Genomic DNA, 9,158 nt, shown 5'->3' with positions numbered 1-9,158 from the left:
GGGAAGGGGTATGGGGACTCAGGTAGGGGGATGACTCTCTGGGATCTGCCCTCTCTCTGGTTCCCCTCAGCTGCCTACCCCTCTCCATGCAGCTGTCACTTCCACCTCGTGGCTGTTATTTGCCTCCCAGTCCTGTGGTCACCCTGTTCACCTGGTGGTGAGGCAGCCTCAAGTCAGGCTTCCCAGAGCTTCAGACCTCACTTGCCTATCTCTGTACTTCACGTTCAGGAAGGCTGGTGCTGCAGTGGGAGGGATGGAAGTTAGATTTCATGGTGGACAGGATGGAAGCATTGGTGGGAGTCTTTCCTGTACTGGGGTGCCCAGAACAGAGTGTGCACAAAGTAGAACAAATGGATGAGAGAGAGGGAGTGTGTGTGTGTGGCAGGGACACAGGAGCAGGAGAAAGGAATGGTGAGGGAGGCAGGACCCCATATTCCTTCCCCTCTGTCACTCTTCTTGGCTTTAAGTGCTTTGAGATCAGCACCTGGAGACCAGGGACTGAACAAGGTGGCTGTTTCCTAAGGACAGAGCCATCTCCAGGTCCCATTCTGCCTGAGTGAGGAGGTGGAGTCTCCTTTCCCCTCTACCCCTTGGGACACCACTGGCCTTACTGAGTGGCCCGAGGCTTCTGTCAGCACGGAGGCTGGATCAGGTCCCCTATCCCCAGGACCTGGGCCTTGCCCCCGTCTTTCTCACCCAGGAGCCGGGAACCCAGAGCCCAGGAGGAGCAGCCCCCCCACCCCCGCAGCCCCATCACTTCCAATCACCTGGCCAGCTCCTGCAATAACCCATGTTGCCCATGGCTCCTCAGGGCTAATGGTGTAGCCGTCACATGTCCCTGGGTGCCAAGCTCCCCCCGCCCCACAGTGATTCAATCTGGGTCTTATCACCCCTAGGCCTAGCCCGCTGGTGTCTGCCTCTTGTCCAAGCTGGTTAGTGCTAATGGAGGTCTGACCCAGGGCTGCAGGCTGATTGATAGCGGGGGCTGGTCCCTGAGGGCCAAGTTCATAGGCCCTCCTCTCCTGCCCTGGGATGGGTGGGGTGGATGCTGCACCACCCCCGTGAGGAGGGCAGGTGGAGCAATTGGAGGGAAAAGGGGAGGGCACATGGTGGGAGAGACAGGCTGTGGGATAAGATCCAACAGGTGAGCCCAGGGACAGGTGCAAAGAGAGAGACAGTGCAGACGGAGACAGGGACAGGACCTGCAGATGTGGAGACACACAGACAGGAGAGAGACATACTCACACAGATGGATGGACACAAATGGAGAGACAGACAGAGGTGCAAGTGAGTGGGGTAAACAGACACAGGTGAGACAAGCAGCTGAATCAGAGAATGTCCTGGAGAATAACATGGACTCCTGGGAGGCGCTTTCTATCTCACCCCCACTCCCTTCCGCCCCATCTGCTCTGGCCCCTGAGCCTCTCCTCAGGGCTATGGAGGGGGTGGGACACTTCCAGCCTTGGAGACTCTGTGGGTAGAGGCATGGGGGGGGTCTGAGGTTCGGGCCACATTGAACAGGAATGGGGCCATCACTGAAGCAGAGGGGATGGAGGTCAGGTAGCAGAAGGGAACTGGGAGGGCACGTGGAGCATTTCCAAGGTCAAGAGCATTAGGGCATCAAAGTCTCTTAAAACCACAGCTAGAGGTATTGCTGGAAAAGCCAGGCAGGTGAGGTGAGGGGTTCTGGGAACAAGGTTAGGACAGGAAAGGGAAATTCCGGGAGAGCATGGGAGAGGGAACTGGATAGTTTTCATCCATCAGGGAACAGAAACTGAAGCCAGCCACTCCAACCAGCCACTCCAGGCAATCTGGGCTTGGGACCCTGTCCTGGATGGTGAGGAGGGGGCTCGCACCCACGTTGCCAGCTTCATGGTCTAAGAGCACCCCAATACCCTCCCCTTCGCTGACAGACATGAAGAGGGCACATCGACAGGCACACCTGCCTGCCACACACAGCCAGGCACACGTGCAAACACATCCACACACACAGCCCCCCATCACTCAGAGCTGTTGGATTCCATTGTCATTATGGTGCTCCCCCCCACTGCAGCACATGCCCGCTCCCCATTAATTACCTCCTGGCTGTGCCAAGTCCATTAGCTTCCCCCCACCACACACACACCAGGGGCTGATCACCAGCTGAGATGGACGCCTGCAGGGGGATCAATGAAATGAGACCCTGAGGGCCCCGTGGGGAGCTGGGACAGGGACAGCAACCTGAGGCTGTGGGGATCAGACATCTGAGTCTCCCAGACCTGGCATAGGCCCCTCCCTCCACCCTCCCTCTCAGAAATGACTGTCTTGGTTGGAAGACAGAAGCTCAGATAGGGTGGTGGGCACTGCAAGAACACCCAGCATGGAGGAAAGAACCCAGAGCTCCCCTCTCTAAGGAAGCTTCTGCCAGCTCCTCTATGTTGACTCTGAAGAGGGGGAATCAGTGGTGCAGAAGCCAGTGGGGCTCCCCAGGGGCCCCTGGCACTGGGATGGGTGCTCTAAAGAACCCGGGGGTCCAAGCCATCCCAACCCCCTCAGCCTTCCTATGCAGCCTCTGCCTCCTTCCTGCCCTGCTCCCTCAGGGGCTGGATTCCCGACAGAACAGAGCATCTGTTCGGGTTTCCAGGAACAGTGTGGGCAGAGCGCTGGGGCAGCCTGGGTAGAAAATATCCTGTCCTGTACCCCCTTGGACCCCCAAATTGAAGAGAGATCCTAGAAAAATTCCATTCTCCACGGGCCCTGGGCTCTGTAAGCACCAGCTGGAGAGAGCCTGTCTTGCCTAATTCCTAAAGTGGCCTTGGACAGGCTATCCAGTGAGAGAGGGGATGACAGTCCTGGGAGCAGCCAGGACCTAGGATCTCAACTTTCAGCCTACTGCCGGGCCGGACCACAGGGCTGTCCAGCCCCCCAGGAGGGAGTGAGGTGACTCCATTGCTCCAAGCATCAGTCCCCTCCCAGACTGTCTCTATTTGTCCCCCCACCCGACCCCAGCTCTGAGAGACTCCAGTGCTAAGATGGAAAGTTTGAGAGCTGTGGCTCAGGGGTGGTGGGGAGGAGAGAGATCTGGAGCCAGAAAAGGCAGAGACAGAACAGGGCTGGAGCTGCAGGAGGTGCCCACAGAGAGGCAGAGAGGACACGGAGACAGAGAGAGGGGACAGCCCAGAAGAGTGCGGAGAAACAGGGCATGCGTGCAGAGGGCACGGAGAAAAAGGCAGAGCCCGAGACGCAGAGGGACGGAGCACGAGATGCCCGGAGCAGCATGTTTTACTCTGAGCCCTGCCTCTGATGGAGCCCCGGGACCAAGAGGCTCTTCAGCCCACCTCCCGCTAAACTGGGTCCCTTCCTCTTCTTCCAGGGCTGGGCTCCCTGGAGGCTGAGCTTCTAGACTCTGGAGGCAAAGTGCTTGGTTCTGCACTTCGCAGCTGTGTGATGTTGGGCAAGTTATTCACCTTCCTGTGCCTTGGTATAGTCCTCTGCAAAATGGGTTTAATAACAACGCTAACCTCATAGGGTTTTTCTGGGGTTTAGACAAGTCTCAAGGGTAGAGCTCTTCCCTCAGGGCCTGGCCCAGAGCTGCTGTGTTGTTTTTATTCCTCTCTTTCCCACTCCTCCTCCTCCTGTTTTCTCTTCCTCGCTATCCTACCACAGGCTTTGAGTGCCCTCAGCCCAGGCCCTGGCCCTGGTCTTTGGGGCTGGGGCAGGACGGGTTGGCAGGGGGTAGTTTGGGGGTACAGTGCTCACAGAGGAGAAGCTCTTGTCCCCGATCCAGACCACCCCCTCTGGCTGCAGCTGCGGAGCGTGTGAGGTGAGGACGGGGCTTCCTCCCTCTAAAACCCCGTGGGCTGCAGGTCTCTGTGCTGCCGCAATGCACCCTGGTGGAGGAAGAGACCTCAGCTCGGGGGTCTGCAGGGAGGACAGGCCCAGAGTGCCCCCATCCACTCCAGTCCCCCGACTCCCTGATTTTTCCCAGTGGGAACTCCTCCCAGCTCACCTCCTGTGGGCAGCCCTCAGGGATTAGATGTGGACCTTGGTGCCCTCATAGGGTGCTTCTAAGGTCACAAATCCTTAAAGACTCTGAGTCAGGTCTCCAATGGAGCCATCCAGGAGTGGGAAACATACTTCCAGGTCTTTCTACCCTCTACCCCAGTGGCCTCCTGCAGGAAGTCCTTCCTGCTCTCTACCCTTCTGCTTCCCACCTGGATCTGAAGGGGTTACTCAGCTCCAGGCCCGCCCAGTGGAGGTCCCAGCTGCCTGGGGCCTGTGGTCAGAGCTAATGTAGGCAAGAGTTGGAGGACAAGAGGGGATAAAGTTATTAGCGTCTTCATCTTTGAGGGATATCGATTGTCGGGTCTCCAGGCTCGCTTGGTCTTATAACGGGGCTCACGGGGGGGTTGGGAGGGGCTCAGAAAAATCTCATGGAGCCTCCACCCCATATGCTTGAGTGGAAGCTGGGCTGCTGGGTCTTCTCAAAGGATGACATGTAGAGACACAACTTGGGAGGCAAAGGGCTCTGGGGAGGCAGAGGGGGCTGAGAGGGGAATTAGTGCTTGTGCCCTGGGCAAGGAGCAGACTGTGGGGTGGGCCAGATAGCTGAGGTGGATGTGGGCTTGGTATCAGTTCACTACACTTGGCTTTAAGGTGTGTGTTTCTGTGTGTGTGTGTGTGTGTGTGTGTGTGAGAGAGAGAGAGCCACTGAGCTAGAGTGATTCAAGATGGCAGCCCAGGGAGAGAGGGAAGGCAGGGATCCCTCCTCCTGAGGCTCATGTCATGCAACTGACCGCCAACCTCCCGTCGTGGAGGCAGAGCCTCTTCCACTGGCACCTGGATGTTCTGTGACACCTCAGCTGCCCCTCTCCAAGTGGCCATCCATGCTCTGGAAGTTTGTACTGTGACTGTGTGTGGTGGGGGGTGGGATCTCAGAGTGGAGTGCCACCCCCTTCCCACTCCCAGGGTGACTTTGGTCCCAGGATGTCTGGTTTTGTGTTTGCCTGTGACAGTCCCTGTGTGAAGGTTTGTGTGAACTTGGCTCTCTGCCTGCATCTGTGCAAATTCCTGTTCCCAACCTGAAATCAGAAGGGATGTTGGCAGGGGAAGGGGCTCCGGGATCTGGCTGTCCCCCTCGTCTAGGGAGACCCCTCTTCCAGTCAGAGGTTCTTCAGCTCCTGATTGACTATCTCCAGGGGTGAGGATGGAGCTCAGACTGCAGAGACTCCAAAGGGCAAGAGCCTCAGAGAGGGAGATTGGGGGGTACGAGAGTGCTAGGGACAGAGGGACAAAATCTCCCTTCGTTCCTTCCTTCCTTCGTTCCTTCCTTCCCCCATTCCTTCCTTCCTTCCTTCCTTCCCTCCCTCCTTCCAGATTCCTTTCTTCCTTTCTTCTCTTTTCCTTCGGAAGCAGGGAGGAGCAGGGCAGGAGTGGCTTCTTGGCCAGGGGGTCAGACTCGGTTCCTTTAGCGCCCCGAAGGAGCTGGCTTCCCCTCTGCTGGGCTGGGAGAGGAGGTAATTAATGACAGGGAGGCCAGGAGGGGAGAGTGTTCAGGGCTAATGTTGGTATTAATCAGGAGCTGGTCCCCAGCGAGGGATAGGATTCAGCTGGGGCTCTGTGTGTGTGTGCGTGCGTGTGTGTGTGTGTGTGTGCACGTGCGTGCGTGTGTGGTGGGGAGTGGGGGGCTATGGGGGACAAGGAGGTCCTGACTCATCCTGTCAGCCTCTCTCCCTCTCCTTAGTGCCCCCCAACCCTCAGCTCTTGCCCTTGTTTTTCTGGAAGTCCCTCCTGCTATCAGTCCTCCAAACTCCTGCTGAGGGAGAGCCAGGGTCCCTCCCCAAGTCCAAGTCCACCCCTGGATATGGGGGTGGGGCAAGCCCCCCCCAAACCTTCTCCAGCTCTTATTGTAGGCGGGCGCATTAGGTGATTCCCGAGGCTGTCAGCCCTGCTAATTGCCTCTCAACCTTCCCCTCATCACCAGGGCGGCCCCCCACGAACTCCATTAGCCCCCCCTCTCTCCCCTGATAGCCCCTAAATCAGCCCCAATTATTCACAGGAGGGGGGGTCTGGGCTGAGCTGTGATTACAGCTAGAGTGGAGGGGGTGACGGATGGGAGCTGAGTGCCAGGCAGACTGGTGGGCAGGCCACAGGCAGGGCTGGGAGGGGGCTTGTGGGCAGATGCAGGCTGGGGACCATCCAGGGGCAGCGACCTGGGAGCCTGAAATAGGGAGGGGAGGCCGGGCTGGGAGGTGGGCAACTGGGGGTCATAGCTTACATTTCAGGGCCCCTTCGCACACACATTAAGACCCAGGAGGGTAAGGGAGGGGTCAGCTGGGCACGCCCCTGAAGAGCAAGTCGTCCTCACCATTGTAATCAGCATCAGTGCCAAGCATCTGGGACAAGCTCAGTTGGAGAGGCAGGGAGAGCGGCAAGAATGTGCTACCCTTTGGGGCTCTCCTGAGAGGACCTCACTGCTCCTTGCAGCCCCTACCCAGGCCAGCCACGTGGCCGTGGGCTGGGTGGGGACATGCCACTCCCTCCCTCACTCTGTGTGTTCTGGCGAGTGCACCTCTGTGGGGCTGTGAGTGAGACAGGGAGTGTCACGTGGGGTGTGGGGTGTGAGGTGACATCTAACCTGCAGTGTGGGAGACGGTGAGACCAGCCTTATGCTCAACTCAGCCGCTCTTTCCAAGCGAGATCCGGGAGCCCTCTCCAGGCCTCTCCAGTTCCTCCAATGGCAGCTGCCTCTGGGACTCCTCAGCAGCCCCCGCCCATCCTGGAGGGAAGAGGCACCCACACTCTGCCCCCTCGCTTCCCTCCGCGAGCGCTCTACTCTGTTCTAAGCCCACATTCTCCTGAGCACCTCCACTGGTCCAAGCCACCATCAGTGCACCCCCCACCCCGCCCCGCATCAGTGCGGCAGCCTCTTCTCCCATATCTCTGCTTCCACTTATGCTCCCTACAGCCTACTCTCAACACAACAGTAATTCTTCTAAAACCTGAGTTGGCTGCCTTCCTTCCCCTGTTCAAAATCCTCTAGTGGCTCTCCATCTCACACAGAACAAAATCCAACAGCCTTACCACAGCCCACATGGCCCTGCAGGATTTGACCCCCATTATACCTCCCTACCACACTCCCTGTCACTCACCTTATTCCAGTCCCCTAGCTAGTCTTTGAACATGGCATATGCTCTGGCCTCAGGGCCTTTGTACTTGCTCTTCCCTGCCTGGAATGCTCTTCCCCCAGAAATCTGTGTGGCTCCCTCCTTCACTTCCTTTACGTCTTCACCTGGAGGTGACTTTCTCAGTGAGGCCTTCCCAGACCACCTTTCCCCAAACTGCACCCCCAGGATGCCCTGTCCCCCATCCCTGTTTTGTCTCTATTCTTTTTGGTAGCACTTATCATCATCTAATGCGTCATGATTTTAGTGATGGAGGTTATTTATCGTCTCTCCACCAGCACGGCTACCAGAAGGGAAGCTTCATTTTCTACCCTCCATATTGAGGCGAGATTTTGTCTATTTTGTTCATAGCTGCAGCTACATGGCTGGCACATGGTAGGTGCTCAACGAATCTTTATTCAGTGAACGAAGGAGTAATCGACTCTTTCCCCAACTAGCACAGGAGCTCTTTGCAGGCAGGAAACTTTCCTTTCTCCCCTAAATAAGTTATTAAATACAAAGATCTTAAAGGAGCGCCTGGTAATCAGTAGAGTTTATTTCATAAAAATCAGTAGTTGCCATCAACATCATCATTGTTGTCATTTCCTCTGTATCCTGGGCATCTGGTACACACAAGATGAGTGCTTGTGGGACAAAAGGATGAATGAAGACCTTGGGTCCCCTTGTACCTTCCTGGGAGGCAACAGGGGAACTTCCACCCCCTTGGCTATAAGGCCGGGTGCAGGAGGCTGAGCTGGGGTCCAGGAATCTGGAAGAGCAGTGCCCAGGGTGGCAGCCACTCACTCCAACATCCATTTAGCACTTTCTCTGTGCCAGGTCCTGGGATCACAAAGATGATTTCACCGGCTCCGGCTCCAGTCCTTGAAGAACTGAGTGTCTGGGGAGAGAGAGACAACTTACACGTTCATATGCAGGAGTGGGATGGGGAGGGAGATGCTGAGGCTGGAAAAGCTCCCAGAGAAAGGGCAGTGGAGCAGAAGGTGGAAGGATGAGAACTGAGCCAGGTAAAGGAGGGGGGAGGCATGTTCCTCCTCTCAGGTCCTCAGTCTCCCCATGTGCCCCTTGAATGTGCTGAATCTGACAGCTTTCAAGGCCCCTCTGGCCTCCGACACGTTACAACTCTGTAGACTTTGGCTTCTGGACCCTGGAGCTGTGTGCTGGTTTCTGCTGCCCCCTGCTGGGAACTTTCTGTGGCACTGGAGTCGGGAAAAGCCACCTCCAACCTTGCCTTCTTTCCTTCCTTCCCCAAAGGGAGCAGCATCATTCAACCGGCGCCCCTCCTTCCACTCCTCAAAGTGCCAAACTAAACACTTGCTTGTTTCTCAGATAGAAAATATTCTCAATACATATTTTTGACAAAGGACTTGAAACCAGAATACATAAAGAATTCATAACCAGCAACCACACTCCTAAGTAGCTACCAAGATAAATGAGAACATAAGTCCACACAAGACCTGTACACAGATGTTCATAGTAGCTTTATTCATAGTAGCCTCAAACTGGAAAAAACCCAATGCCCATCAACTGGTGTAAAGACAAGACAGATTGTGGTATACCCACACAACAGGATACCACTTAGTGATAAGGAGCTTCGAACTACTGAAAAGCCTTATGGTAAGTGAAAGAAGCCTGGATGGATGAGTACATATTATATGAGTCCATTTATATGAAATTCAAGAGCAAACAAGTCTGTAGTAACAGAAAGCAGATGAAAGATTTCACAGGGCTGGGGTTGGGTGAGGATGGAGTTGGGGGTGGGGCATTATCTGCAAAGGGGCTCAAGGGAAGTTTTTGGGGAGAGGAAAATATTTTTAAAATTATTTTGATTGGGGGTGGTGGTTACACAGATTAACACATTTGTCAAAACTCATGGAACAGACATCAAACTAAGTGAATAAGCCAGACACAAAAGGGCAACTACTGTATGATTCCACTTATGTGAGGTACCCAGAGTAGTCACATTCATAGAGACAGAAAGTGGAAGAGAGATCACCA

This window comes from Equus przewalskii, unplaced genomic scaffold, assembly GCF_037783145.1.
Source record: "Equus przewalskii isolate Varuska unplaced genomic scaffold, EquPr2 ChrUn-9, whole genome shotgun sequence".
NCBI lineage: Eukaryota > Metazoa > Chordata > Mammalia > Perissodactyla > Equidae > Equus > Equus przewalskii.
This window is presented reverse-complemented; position numbering follows the sequence as displayed.